Source organism: Taudactylus pleione, unplaced genomic scaffold (assembly GCF_031769625.1).
Source record: "Taudactylus pleione unplaced genomic scaffold, aTauple2 ptg000051l, whole genome shotgun sequence".
NCBI classification, from domain to species: domain Eukaryota; kingdom Metazoa; phylum Chordata; class Amphibia; order Anura; family Myobatrachidae; genus Taudactylus; species Taudactylus pleione.
Genome location: NW_028284453.1, coordinates 3,663,233 through 3,678,565, shown reverse-complemented (window position 1 = coordinate 3,678,565; position 15,333 = coordinate 3,663,233). Strand labels below are relative to the sequence as shown.

Here is a 15,333-nt window from a genome sequence, read left to right as displayed (position 1 = left end):
AGAACTTGGGAGGGCAACCCACCCAATTTATCTACAGTAATCCATTTAGTCACTGTTTGTCTAGAAAATTTACATTTTAAAATAAATTTTGTGACCTTAAGCAGAGATCATAATGAATTTAGATTAATTTGTTTTTGTATTTTTTTCCCTCCCACGGTGCTTGTAGTACCAAATTTGCTGTTATTGATTTAAAACATTATTGGATGAAACAACATTGCTGAGTTTAATACCATCTAGGCCTTCTATACTGCGATATTATATTTTGTTTGTATATCTTTATACCTATGTGGGTTATTCATATTGTATCTTTTTTATGTATGTAACCAGTGGGTTAAATAATTAATTTCTACATAGGCATATATGTTGTAACACACATATACCCTGTGCTAGGCCCCATTGAGGTTTGAAAAGAGATTGTAGTTGCAGTCTAAGCATAGAATGGTCAGATTCACCTTGAGGTCAAACAAGACATAAATTGAGGCCTAGCTTGTACCTGTCATTACTATTAGTAGATGTACAAAGGACGAGAGAAGATTCTGCACAGAGCTGATTTTCTCAATTCAATAATATCCAAAAGGACCAACCATAAGTAATCATTACTCAAATGATGTCATTCAAAATTCGTTGGTGGTGCTCCCATAGCCCAAAAAGACAATAGATACACAAAGAGAAGAAAGTAGGGCTAGTTGTTGGGGCACTCTTAGAAAAATACAATTAAAATATAACTTTTATTAAATATAAGTCAATAAAATATATGGTACCAAAATCCCCCAAGAAAAAGAGCAAATTAATCAAATGCAAATGGATCTAATTGAAATGCAAGATCCTGAGGTAATCCTCTGGCGAAATATTTAACAGTTTATCATCATTCCAATGGGTATGCACATATTAGTCAAGAAGAATAAAGATGTTTAACCATAAAGTGGGTAAAACAAATAGAAATATGGTTTGTGGTGCTCTGCCAATCGTCATTGGGGTCCCATATATTCCTCTTTAGCCTACGGCACCTGGTATTCCCTGGGGGTCTCCCCTCCAAGTACTAACCAAGCCTATCACCATTTAGCTTCCAAGATCAGACGAGATTGGGCATTTTGGTGATGTATGGCTGTAGTGATAGTCCTATGAGGAAAGGTAGATTACCCCCACCTAGGTCAGAGCAAGAACACAACCGAATAGTAAATGTAGGACTGTCACAATGAGAAGTCCATTTTTTAATATAAAAGATGTTGTGTTCCAAAAAAGTTTACACATGAGCATACTTTAATTGTTACACATATATTTTGTACACCAACACTGTCGAATAGGTTGTACAGACAAATAAATATATTCTGATTATAATTAGTGTAACAGGGAAATATAATAAATCACATTTTAATCCAAGTGGGATATCCACAGTAAATAGATATATCACATATATCCAGATATCACATCATCCCCTATATGACTCACCCTTAGTAAAAAATATATCACAAGACAAATAATTTCAACGGATCATGAATATCACAAATGTCTTGAAAAAATCTTTTCACAATAGTTGAATTTCTTAGTATACATATATACAGGTAGCCTGCTGTTAGTTTAAATGAAGAGCCAAAAGGGTAAGGTTCACACATATTATACACAACAGCAATTACATAAAATTAGCTGCAGGGTAAATTCTGAGGCAGGTGCATGTCATATAATCACATCAAGTCATTGCATCCATATAGGTGTCTTGTGTGTATTTCACCATATATCTCTCTAAATTATTAAATATACATGTAACATATATATAGAGACTAATTGCAGGACACGCTAATCTTAATGCAAATGCATATTACTGTGTCTCCACATTTAAATCCAAGTAGGATATCCACAGTGAATAAATATGTATTACCAAATATCACATTATACCCTATATGGCTCAATTGATCATAAATATCACAAATGTCTTGAAAAGAACCTTTTTATCACAATATTTGAGTTTCCTAATATACATACATAACAGGTAATCCGTTAGTTTAATAAGGAACCAAAAGGGTGAGGTTATATATATTTTTTACAAAGCAGCAGTTTATATAAAGCTAGCTGCAAGATGTACTAATTCTGAGGTAGATGCATATCATATATAGTCACATAAAATCATAGTATCCATATATATGTCATGTGTGTATCTCACCACATATTTTACTAGTTTATTAAATATATGTGTAACATGTATAAGGAAACTAGTTGTAGGACACACTGATCTTAGTGCAAATGCATAGTACTGTGTCCCCTTAAATGAAAAACATAGCTCCTATAACAAGTAAATATTCCAGAAGTTTGGAAATATAAATCTTGGCAGCAGGAAGTGAATTGCCTGCTCCAATGTTGAGCCCATGTGTAGCCAACATAAATATAAAGCCTCCTTGGCTAATACGATACCATCCCCATTGTGGTGGGAGCCCAGAATCCAGTCCGTGCGCCGAATGTGCGCCGTCTGTTAGGTTCTCCCGCTATAATGGCAGATGAAAGAGGATGTGCGTTTCGCCCGGCTGAGGGCTTGTTCACCTCGTGTGTATTACATCACACGCAGCCGCTACTTAAATAGAGTGAATATTCATATCTCCCATCTTCTGGGAGATGTCATTGGGTGTTAGAGAATTACCAAGGGGATAGGCCACGCCCACCGATTACGTCCCTAGGCGATCATATAGCTGGTCCAGACAGCCAATCTCAGTAAGGGTGGAATAAAGCATGCTGGTATCTGTAGTTTTATACCATATAGTTAGCAAATCGGGACCATAAAGTAAAGCACTACTGAAATAAGGCATGCTGATATATGTAATCTTTTCCCATAATTACTAATCATAATACAATAATGGATTTGAAATATATGTATGTGTATATAAACACAATTTTTAGCATTTAGAAAAATAGAGCGATTTTGGATGGAATAAAGCATGCTGGTATTTGTAGTGTTATTCCATATAGTTAGCAATTCAAGTTATGGAGTAAAGCACTAATGGCATGAGGCATATTAGTATAAATGGTCTTTTTCACATGGTTACTATTCAAAGATTATATTGATGGGTTTAGAATATATGTATGTGTATATAAATACAATTTTTATTAATTTTTAACACATAGAAAAGTAGAAGGATTAAAAAGTGAAGCATAAGGTAGGGAATATTGTCCTCATACTTATTTTTCTTATGCTCAGTGTAATTCATATGCCAAAATATCATTTAAAAATGAATGTGGGTAGCTCTCATATGAATCAGCAAATTCATTTATTCTCTTAATTATCAGAGTCCAGATTCATAACTTTATATTGTGCAAAGAGAGAATTATATTACAATCAAATAATAGAAGTTCCTCCCTAGGAGTACAATCTATGGACATAACTAACGAGATATATTGTATAGTCAGCAGAGTTCTAGGATCTTAATAGCAGCTTATTAATCCTTTCTTATGCTGCTGCTTGATTTTAAAGTTAGTGTAAATGCCTCGTTATTGTTCAGGTAATTTATACGGGGAAGGGGAAAGAGAGGGCCATTATCTATATATTGGCAAAAATTGATAAAACATAGATGTAACTCTGATCTTTTATAGTGATGGACTTATTTATAATAGTGCAATATAATATATAACTGATCATCAATCAGTATTACCAACACACTAAGTGCATAATAACATATAAAATAAACAAAATGTTTAAAATATATGAACTAAATAGGTGACCATTATAATAGTGAGGAATGAGTGGATATTGTGGCAATAGTGAGAAATAGCAACTTAATTTAGTATAGGTATACAAGTGAACATAAAATGACATACATCATACGAACGGTTGGTAACATAATATATTATATATTAACTGAACAGCAAGTAACCCAGGTCTTATCTGTATCTTATTAACCTTTCATGATCTTAGTTAATCAAAATCATATAAATAATACATTGACTAATCAAATAGTCCATATATTAATAATTAGTACCACATAAATATAATGAATCTAATTTCTTTAAGAGAGATACTCATTTCTTAACAACATATTTTAGTGAATAGTCATTCCTCAAAACAGTGTTATAGACACAAAAGTGCATGAGAATATAGTGAAAGAAAATATGTGAATAGTTAGGTAAATATTATACCACTAATGAAACGTGCAAAGTTGATTACATATGATATGATCAACCAATAAAAATGAAAATGGTGAAAAATTAGATGATTTTAAATTAATATATACCAGTTGAATTAGTGATGGTGAAACAAGAAAAAGTAAGTGGATCAATATATCCGTTTAATTCTTTTCAGTGATACAGACACACGTGAAACAAATAAACACAAAAAAAGAAAACTAGTAAATAACGAAAAAAGAAAAAAGGAGAAAAACGAAAAAAAGAGAACGTGAAAGAAAGGCGGGAGGAGAAAGTGACAATCCTAGACCCTTAATTCCAATATAGTAATTTAATATATAAATTCGTACTGTGATTTATAAGTGCAGTGTATTAAAATTCATATCAAATATGTATTCACATGGCTCTTATTTTTATTCTAAAAGGTTTGATAATGGATCTGGCTACTTGCCAAATGTGTGTTTAAGCTCTAATAAAGAGAATCTCATATGACTCTTATAGTCAGAAAACCCTAAATAATGAGGTCATATATCTCCAAGGTAGTTGCCAGGTATATAAGATTTCGTTTTTTATAGGAATACGCTATAATTTATGTATTCGTTCATCCCGTATGGATTGAGAGCACCCAATTTAAAAGTCCACATGCTTTCTCGTTTAATTAGTTCTTGTGTTAAATCACCTCCTCGAATGCCCATGGTGATCTTCTCTTACCCAAATGTCTGAAATTCTTTATAATTATTATTATGACATGTATAGAAATGACGTGCAACTGATGTAAGTTTCTTGAATTTAGCTTTGTCTGAGACAGCATTTCTTATTGTCCCAACCTGTTCAAGAACACGTAGTTTCAGGTTTCTTGAGGTCATTCCAACATACCTGAGATTGCAACTACAGGTAAGACAATATATCACACATGAGGTATTGCAATTGATAAAATCTCTAATTTTGATCTCCGTTCCATATTTATCAATCACTTTTTCTTGTTTTATCATATATGGACATGCCTTGCAAGTCCAACAGGCATAGGATCCTTGTGTTTTATTGACACCCTTGGGATATTTCACATAGTGACTATGTACAAGTTTGTCTCTTAGGTTTTTTGATCGTCGCCAACCCATCGCTACCTTCTTATCCAGAATTGATGACAGATCTTTATCTAAGTGGAGGACCAGCCAGTGTCGTTGGATGATGTCCTGAATGATTCTCCATTCTTTACAAAAATTGCAGATGAATCTTAATCCTTCCTTATTCATTATGAGCTTTTGGTTATACGGTTGTTGTTCACGGTCATTGAATATCAACTTTTCTCTGGGTGTTTCAGAGATGCATGCTTGTGCTCGTTTTATGCATCTCTTACTATATCCTCTTTCTCTTAGCCTATTCTCGAGTTCCCGACTTTTTGTTTTATATACATGTGCTTCAGAGCAGTTACGTTTCAATCTTAAGAATTCCCCCTTAGGGAGGTTTTCAACTGTGGGGGAAAAAATGTGCACTGGTCTGATATAATAGGCTATTTGTTGCTGTTTCCTTTCTGTACAGTTCTGTTTGTAAGGTACCATCACTGGTTTTATAGATTTTTAAGTCCAGGAAAGTGACAAATTCTTGACTGTAAAAATGGGTAAGTTTGATGTTACTGTTATTATTGTTGAGTTCTTGTATGAATTCAACGAGTAAGTCTTCTTCTCCCTCCCATATCATGAGGATGTCGTCTATATACCTCCACCATCCTCCTATATATTGGGTATATTGTTCTGTCATTTCATCGAAGACAAATTCCCACTCCCACTTTCCCATGAAGAGGTTGGCATAAGTGGGGGCACAAGCTGCCCCCATTGCCGTTCCTCTTTTCTGTAAGTAGAAGCGGTCCCCGAACGTAAAATAGTTCTTAGTCAAGATGAACTTCAGAAGGTCCAGAAGAAATTGGTGAAATTGACATGGTTCTTCCATTTTAAGAAAGTATTCAACGGCCTGCAGGCCCAGATCATGGTCAATGCAAGTATATAGGGACACGACGTCTAGGGTAACTAGATAATGGTGTGTATCCAGTCTTATGTCGTGTAATTTCCTGAGAATGTCAGCTGTATCCTGTATATAGGATGCTAATCCTAGTACGTGGCGCCGAAGATGAAGGTCAATAAAACAACTTGCATTTTCAGATAATCCACCTAGTCCTGATATGATCGGTCTCCCGGGAGGTTCACACATGTTTTTGTGAACTTTAGGTAGCAAATATAAAGTTGGCATTTTTGGATTGGACACCTTCAAATACTTGTGTTCTTGTTTAAGGATAATTCCTTCCTGTCTCGCTCGATCCAGTATGCAATCAAATACACTGATGTAATTTTCTGTTGGATTAAAGGTAATTTTTTGGTAGCACTCTGTATCTTCCAATTGTCTCATAGCTTCTTTCTGGTACATTTTTGTTGGCCAAATAATGACATTGCCACCCTTATCTGAGGGCTTGATAATTACGTCTTTCCATCGTCTCATATTCATCAACGCTTGAGTTTCTTGCTTACCCGTGGAGAAGTCCCGTATATCACGGTTGAATTTAAGTTTCTTCCTCTCAATGATTTCCATTTCATATGCCTCCAATTCTTTTTTATGCTTTTCTACTGTCTTTTGAAATGTCAGATCCTTCTCCCAGCTTTCCAGCTTCTTCCCCAGGGTTTCAATTTCATTTTCGCATTCATCCAAGGTGATGTGGTTGTGTTTAATTAATATAGAAATCAAATCTTGAGAGCATTTTAGGAGAGTCATTTCCCAATCTTTGTTGAGATTCTCCGTTGCTAACTTGAATGCTGGAAATATCTTAGGCCGTAGCCCTTTAGGTGTGATCTAGTGTTTGATATAATTTTCAAGAGTGGTAATATCCCATGAAACCCACGTGTGTCTGTATCACTCAAAGGAATTAAACGGATATATTGATCCACTTACTTTTTCTTGTTTCACCATCACTAATTCAACTGGTATATATTAATTTAAATTCATCTAATTTTTCACCATTTTCATTTTTATTGGTTGATCATATCATATGTAATCAACTTTGCACGTTTCATTAGTGGTATAATATTTACCTAACTATTCACATATTTTCTTTCACTATATTCTCATGCACTTTTGTGTCTATAACACTGTTTTGAGAAATGACTATTCACTAAAATATGTTGTTAAGAAATGAGTATCTCTCTTAAAGAAATTAGATTCATTATATTTATGTGGTACTAATTATTAATATATGGACTATTTGATTAGTCAATGTATTATTTATATGATTTTGATTAACTAAGATCATGAAAGGTTAATAAGATACAGATAAGACCTGGGTTACTTGCTGTTCAGTTAATATATAATATATTATGTTACCAACCGTTCGTATGATGTATGTCATTTTATGTTCACTTGTATACCTATACTAAATTAAGTTGGTATTTCTCACTATTGCCACAATATCCACTCATTCCTCACTATTATAATGGTCAACTATTTAGTTCATATATTTTAAACATTTTGTTTATTTTATATGTTATTATGCACTTAGTGTGTTGGTAATACTGATTGATGATCAGTTATATATTATATTGCACTATTATAAATAAGTCCATCACTATAAAAGATCAGAGTTACATCTATGTTTTATAAATTTTTGCCAATATATAGATAATGGCCCTCTCTTTCCCCTTCCCCGTATAAATTACCTGAACAATAACGAGGCATTTACACTAACTTTAAAATCAAGCAGCAGCATAAGAAAGGATTAATAAGCTGCTATTAAGATCCTAGAACTCTGCTGACTATACAATATATCTCGTTAGTTATGTCCATAGATTGTACTCCTAGGGAGGAACTTCTATTATTTGATTGTAATATAATTCTCTCTTTGCACAATATAAAGTTATGAATCTGGACTCTGATAGATAATTAAGAGTATAAATGAATTTGCTGATTCATATGAGAGCTACCCACATTCATTTTTAAATGATATTTTGGCATATGAATTACACTGAGCATAAGAAAAATAAGTATGAGGACAATATTCCCTACCTTATGCTTCACTTTTTAATCCTTCTACTTTTCTATGTGTTAAAAATTTATAAAAATTGTACAGTATACACATACATATATTCTAAACCCATCAATATAATCTTTGAATAGTAACCATGTGAAAAAGACCATTTATACTAATATGCCTCATGTCATTAGTGCTTTACTCCATAACTTGAATTGCTAACTATATGGAATAACACTACAAATACCAGCATGCTTTATTCCATCCAAAATCGCTCTATTTTTCTAAATGCTAAAAATTGTGTTTATATACACATACATATATTTCAAATCCATTATTGTATTATGATTAGTAATTATGGGAAAAGATTACATATATCAGCATGCCTTATTTCAGTAGTGCTTTACTTTATGGTCCCGATTTGCTAACTATATGGTATAAAACTACAGATACCAGCATGCTTTATTCCACCCTTACTGAGATTGGCTGTCTGGACCAGCCACATGATCGCCTAGGGACGTAATCGGTGGGCGTGGCCTATCCCCTGGGTAATTCTCTAACACCCAATGACATCTCCCAGAAGACGGGAGATAGCGGCTGCGTGTGATGTAATACACACGAGGTGAACAAGCCCTCAGCCGGGTGAAACGCGCATCCTCTTTCATCTGCCATTATAATGGGAGAACCAAACAGACAGCGCACAGTCGGCGCACGGACTGGATTCTGGACTCCCACCACAATGGGGATGGTATCGTATTAGCCAAGGAGGCTTTATATTTATGTTGGCTACACATGGGCTCAACATTGGAGCAGGCAATTCACTTCCTGATGCCAAGATTTATATTTCCAAACTTCTGGAATATTTACTTATTATAGGAGCTATGTTTTGCATTTAAGGGGACACAGTATTATGCATTTGCACTAAGATCAGTGTGTCCTACAACTAGTTTCCTTATACATGTTACACGTATATTTAATAAACTAGTAAAATATGTGGTGAGATACACACATGACATATATATGGATACTATGATTTTATGTGACTATATATGATATGCATCTACCTCAGAATTAGTACATCTTGCAGCTAGCTTTATATAAACTGCTGCTTTGTAAAAAATATATATAACCTCACCCTTTTGGTTCCTTATTAAACTAACGGATTACCTGTTATGTATGTATATTAGGAAACTCAAATATTGTGATAAAAAGGTTCTTTTCAAGACATTTGTGATATTTATGATCAATTGAGCCATATAGGGTATAATGTGATATTTGGTAATACATATTTATTCACTGTGGATATCCTACTTGGATTTAAATGTGCAGACACAGTAATATGCATTTGCATTAAGATTAGCGTGTCCTGCAATTAGTCTCTATATATATGTTACATGTATATTTAATAATTTAGAGAGATATATGGTGAAATACACACAAGACACCTATATGGATGCAATGACTTGATGTGATTATATGACATGCACCTGCCTCAGAATTTACCCTGCAGCTAATTTTATGTAATTGCTGTTGTGTATAATATATGTGAACCTTACCCTTTTGGCTCTTCATTTAAACTAACAGCAGGCTACCTGTATATATGTATACTAAGAAATTCAACTATTGTGAAAAGATTTTTTCAAGACATTTGTGATATTCATGATCCGTTGAAATTATTTGTCTTGTGATATATTTTTTACTAAGGGTGAGTCATATAGGGGATGATGTGATATCTGGATATATGTGATATATCTATTTACTGTGGCTATCCCACTTGGATTAAAATGTGATTTATTATATTTCCCTGTTACACTAATTATAATCACAAAATATTTATTTGTCTGTACAACCTATTCGAGAGTGTTGGTGTACAAAATATATGTGTAACAATTAAAGTATGCTCATGTGTAAACTTTTTTGGAACACAACATCTTTTATATTAAAAAATGGACTTCTCATTGTGACAGTCCTACATTTATTATACGGTTGTGTTCTTGCTCTGACCTAGGTGGGGGTAATCTACCTTTCCTCATAGGACTATCACTACAGCCATACATCACCAAAATGCCCAATCTCGTCTGATCTTGGAAGCTAAATGGTGATAGGCTTGGTTAGTACTTGGAGGGGAGACCCCCAGGGAATACCAGGTGCCGTAGGCTAAAGAGGAATATATGGGACCCCAATGACGATTGGCAGAGCACCACAAACCATATTTCTATTTGTTTTACCCACTTTATGGTTAACATCTTTATTCTTCTTGACTAATATGTGCATACCCATTGGAATGATGATAAACTGTTAAATATTTCGCCAGAGGATTACCTCAGGATCTTGCATTTCAATTAGATCCATTTGCATTTGATTAATTTGCTCTTTTTCTTGGGGGATTTTGCTACCATATATTTTATTGACTTATATTTAATAAAAGTTATATTTTAATTGTATTTTTCTAAGAGTGCCCCAACAACTAGCCCTACTTTCTTCTCTTTGTGTATCTATTAGTAGATGTATAATGAGCCATTCAAAGCTTATATGCTGTTATCAGTAGACAGTGAGCCACATTCCAATAGACTGACCATTGTAAGATGTGTAGAGACGCTAAGCATTATGGGTAATCTGAGACTCTACACAAAGGAGATTTGAAATAGAGTTTATCTCCTGACAAACTAGGATACATCATTACTGTATTTCTTTGTCTGAGTATATCTTAGTGCTTATAGAGCATGTGCAAAAGATAAGTTTGGCCAATGCTACGTTCTACCAACAGTGCTCGATACCCAGTATGTAACTAATATGGGCTTAATATCTGCAAAGCCAGCACCCATATTCTGGTATATAAATCAAGACCTAGACAAAGGCTCTTGGCTCATGCATGGATCTGAGACTGCAGTAGGATGCCTGGAATGTATATTGAACTGCCTGGGCGTTATTGAAATGAGGGCTACCCAGATGAAGATGGAGTACATATTATGTTGAAGATGAAGTACATCTTATGTTGAAGATGATGAATTACCAGTGTCATCTGAATACCTAGACAAAAGTTGAGTATATTGTATACTTTGTATGTTTATTGTTTGTTTATTACTTGTAAATAAATTGTGTTCATTTGTACTCACTCAAATGGTCACATGTGTGTACTATTCATTTCGTTCAGAACGAAACCCACCGTTATGCACTTGATGTCAGATGTGGGATCGAAAGGGTTAAATAGTTTGTGACCAATTGACTGATTCTGTAAAAACAGGCCAGATGATGTTTTGCTTTTTCTGTTGCTGTCCTATATATTGTATTGTGTTTCCTGGCTCATTCCTATGAGACAGGATTGTGATTTAGCTTAAATCACACTGTATGTTTTGTCTTTTTCTTTAAAAAAAAAAAGAATAGAAAAATGCTTTGCAAATTGTTGAAACATGTGAAAATTGCAAAGGGTAGATTACAGAATAAGTTGATGAAATTTCAGAAATGTGTTAAAAAAATCTCAGTTTAATCCAACGAGTTTGGGGACGCCTTTAAAGAGTTGTAGTGATTTGAGGTTTTTAAAAGCAAATGATTTTGAATCAAATGATGAAATATTGCCAATATGTGTTTCTGAGAATTCTGAAAGTCTGCCTTTAAGAAATTCCATAGGGAGGGATACGGAGTTCTCTCAAGCAAGAGTTGAGATGTCAAGTGGTGACTTATATACAGTTTGTGCAGAAATGAGTGAGCTTGAGATACAAAGAGAAGTGTGTGAAGTTACACAGATAGAATTTCAGACTGAAATTAAGCAATGTATTCACACTACAGAAAGTGTGTTTGATCAGAGAAGTGATTGTGTGATGAAAATGTCTGATGATTTGATAAAATGCAAACAAAATGTTGAAATCCATGAATTCAGAGAATATGCCCAGAAATCAGAATCAAAATTGAATGCAAATGAGGTTTCTGACAAATGCCAATGGTTAGTGGTACTCATGAGGTGACTGATGGTATGCCTGAATTACCAGTCACTGTCCAGCTTGACATCCACTGTGAAATGAAAGCAATGCAGGAAGTGTGTGAATGACCATTAAAAGGGGTGTTGCTAAGTGAAGGGGTGGTGATGATGCCTTTTGCCTTGCCCAATGAGACATGGGAGTTTCCCAAAGTCAGGAGATGGGAGTTAGGCAGGATTTCAGTGAATGTCCATGGCCCTGAGACTGAATACTACCCCCATGAGAATATGACTTTTACATGGCATGATCAGCGTGTCATTGTTGAGTTTAAAAATGCAAAAAGTGAACAAGATGTGTTTTCTGATGAAACATGCATTGCCAACGATGTTCATGGTTTACTTGCTAATTGTGAAGGAGGGGTTGGTGGGTATACACTGACTAACCACAAGGGACTTAAATGCATTACAGACACACTGATTGTGGGAATATTTTGTGACAAAGTTGCAGATTTTGTGTTTGGTAATGAAATTCGCATCCCAGTGTATTTCCTTACAAAGCCTTACCAGCCAAAGGTTTTGAAGCAGCTGAAAGACACACAGTTGCCAAAGACAACAGCAGAAGCCTCATGCTGATTGAGGAGATTAAAGCGCTACTTGCTGGCCGAGTGAAATTTAAACCAATGTTTGAACTGTCCATATTGGATTTCTTTATAATCACAGATCCACGGTGGTGGGAAAATCTCCAAGACAGAGAGCATTATTGGTTCATGGACTATGGTGCTATCTGCACCCATACAGGATTGTTGTGGATTTTTGCTGGAGCAAAGCAGCTATCTTTACAAGCTGACAGCCAAAAGACAGAAGAAGGGGCTAGGGAACTTGTTGCATCTATGACTGTTTTCCAAGTCACTGACAAGACTAAATGCACTGAGAAATGAACATTTGACACAAAGTCTATATGGACTGCTGTCCAAAACTGGAAGAATAACGTGGGACATGCTGATACACACACACCTACAGCTTCAATGGTGTGCAAACAAGTGAAGTGAGCACAGACCATGGTGTGCAATTCACTGCAAAGATAGCACTGATGATGCTAGGAGAACTGTTAAGCCATGACGGAGCTGACGCTGCATTCGAGCAAGCTCAAATCAAAGGGATTCCTTATATCCAAATCATCCTCAGAGACATTGCAAAAACCTATTACGTTTGCCAACAGCTGGAAATGTGGCCTACTGTACCATGCTTGCTACTGAAGACCTCATATACTGTGAAATGACTGCACTAGTCTCGCAGTTTGATTTCATCGTTTGCCACCAGTGGCGTAACTACTGCGCCTGCGGTGGCTTGGAGGCGCTGGGTAGCTTGGGGGCGACGGGGGCAGTAGTTACGCCACTCAGTGGTGGAACTCCCATAACTACGGAGGGTGCAGGGGGTGCGGTTGCATCCCCTGCACCCTCCATCTGCCGGGCGCCTGCTGAGTGTGTTACCAGCGGGCGCCCGGCTCTTATTCAAACCCCCGGCGGCAGCCGGAGGACGGAGCTCCCTCCGTCTTCCGGGTCCCGCAGGGCACTATGGGAGTGACATCATGACGTACCGCAACAGGGGGGCCATACTACAGGGGGGCTACTACTGGGGCAGCCTACTACTGAGGGGGGCCTGCTACTGGGGCAGCCTACTACTGGGGGGGCATACTACTGGGGGGGCCATACTACTGGGAGGGCTGCTAATGGGGGGCATACTACTGGGGGGCTGCTAATGGGGGGCATACTACTGGGGGGGCCTGCTAATGGGGGGCATACTACTGGGTGGCATGCTAATGGGGGGCATACTACTGGGGGGGCCTGCTAATGGGGGGCATACTACTGGGGGGCATACTACTGGGGGCACTGCATAGGGGACCCTACTACTAAGGGGACTGCATAGGGGGCACCACTGCTGGGGGCATTGTGTAAGGGACACCGCTACTGTGGGCATTGTGTAAAAGGGGCACTACTGTGGGCATTGTGTAAAAGGGGCACTACTGTGTGTCGTAACATAAATAAGAGACACTACTTTATGGTGTAATGTGAATCAGGTCCTATGTGCGGTGTAATGTGAATAAGATTGTGCACTGTGACTCCTTGGGCCGTAGCCCACTATGTAAACAAGTACTGTGATTCTGCTGGCCGTACCCCACTGGGTGGGTGCACTACTTTTCATTTCCGCCACTGCTGTGTGGCAATGTGTCATAGATGTGCTTTATACTGTGGTGTCTGTGTCGTTGTGCTGCTGCTTTGTCGCTTAGTAACCAGTCAGCTCACTGCAACCTTTGGCCAATAATGTTGAAAACATTATTATAAGCTGTGATATGGTCTAAATTGACTGGAAATTAATGTTATTGAGGTTAATAATACTCTAGGAAGAAAAAAAAGACCAATTTATGTGATTTTAGCTTTTTTTGTCAATTTTTGTAAAAAAAATCCAAATCCAAATCCAAAGCCAGTCACCGCAGTTTGGCAAATCCAAATCCAAATCCAAAGCCGGACGACGAATTAGAACCAAATCCAAATCCGGCAAAAATGGTCCGGCACACATCCCTAGTTGTAACACACATATACCCTGTGCTAGGCCCCATTGAGGTTTGAAATGAGATTGTAGTTGCAGTCTAAGCATAGAGTGGCTAGATTCACCTTGAGGTCAAGCAAGACATAAATTAAGGCCTAGCTTGTACCTGTCATTACTATTAGTAGATGTATAATGAGCCATTCAAAGCTTATATGCTGTTATCAGTAGACAGTGAGCCACATTTCAATAGACTGACCATTGTAAGATGTGTAGAGACACTAAGCATTATGGGTAATCTGAGACTCTACACAAAGAAGATTTGAAATAGAGTTTATCTCCTGACATACTAGGATACATCATTACTGTATTTCTTTGTCTGAGTATATCTTAGTGCTTATAGAGCATGTGCAAAAGATAAGTTTGGCCAATGCTACGTTCTACCAACAGTGCTCAATACTCAGTATGTAACTAATATGGGCTTAATATCCGGAAAACCAGCACCCATATTCTGGTATATAAATCAAGACCTAGACAAAGGCTCTTGGCTCATGCATGGATCTGAGACTGCAGTAGGATATCTGCAATGTACTGCATATTGAACTGCCTGGGTGTTATTGAAATGAGGGCTACCCAGATGAAGATGAAGTACATCTTATGTTGAAGATGAAGTACACCTTATATTGAAGATGATGAATTACCAGTGTCATCTGAATACCTAGACAAAAGTTGAGTATACTGTATACTTTGTATGTTTATTGTT

The 15,333-nt window shown here is 36.5% G+C and overlaps 2 pseudogenes; one reads left to right on the top strand and one right to left on the bottom strand.

Moving 5' to 3' along the window:
- Positions 1–995: 995 nt before the first annotated feature.
- LOC148535466 (5S ribosomal RNA) lies at positions 996–1,113 on the bottom strand (annotated as a pseudogene).
- A 9,041-nt stretch (positions 1,114–10,154) lies between these two features.
- Positions 10,155–10,272, top strand: LOC148535465 (5S ribosomal RNA; annotated as a pseudogene).
- The last annotated feature ends 5,061 nt before the right edge of the window (positions 10,273–15,333 follow it).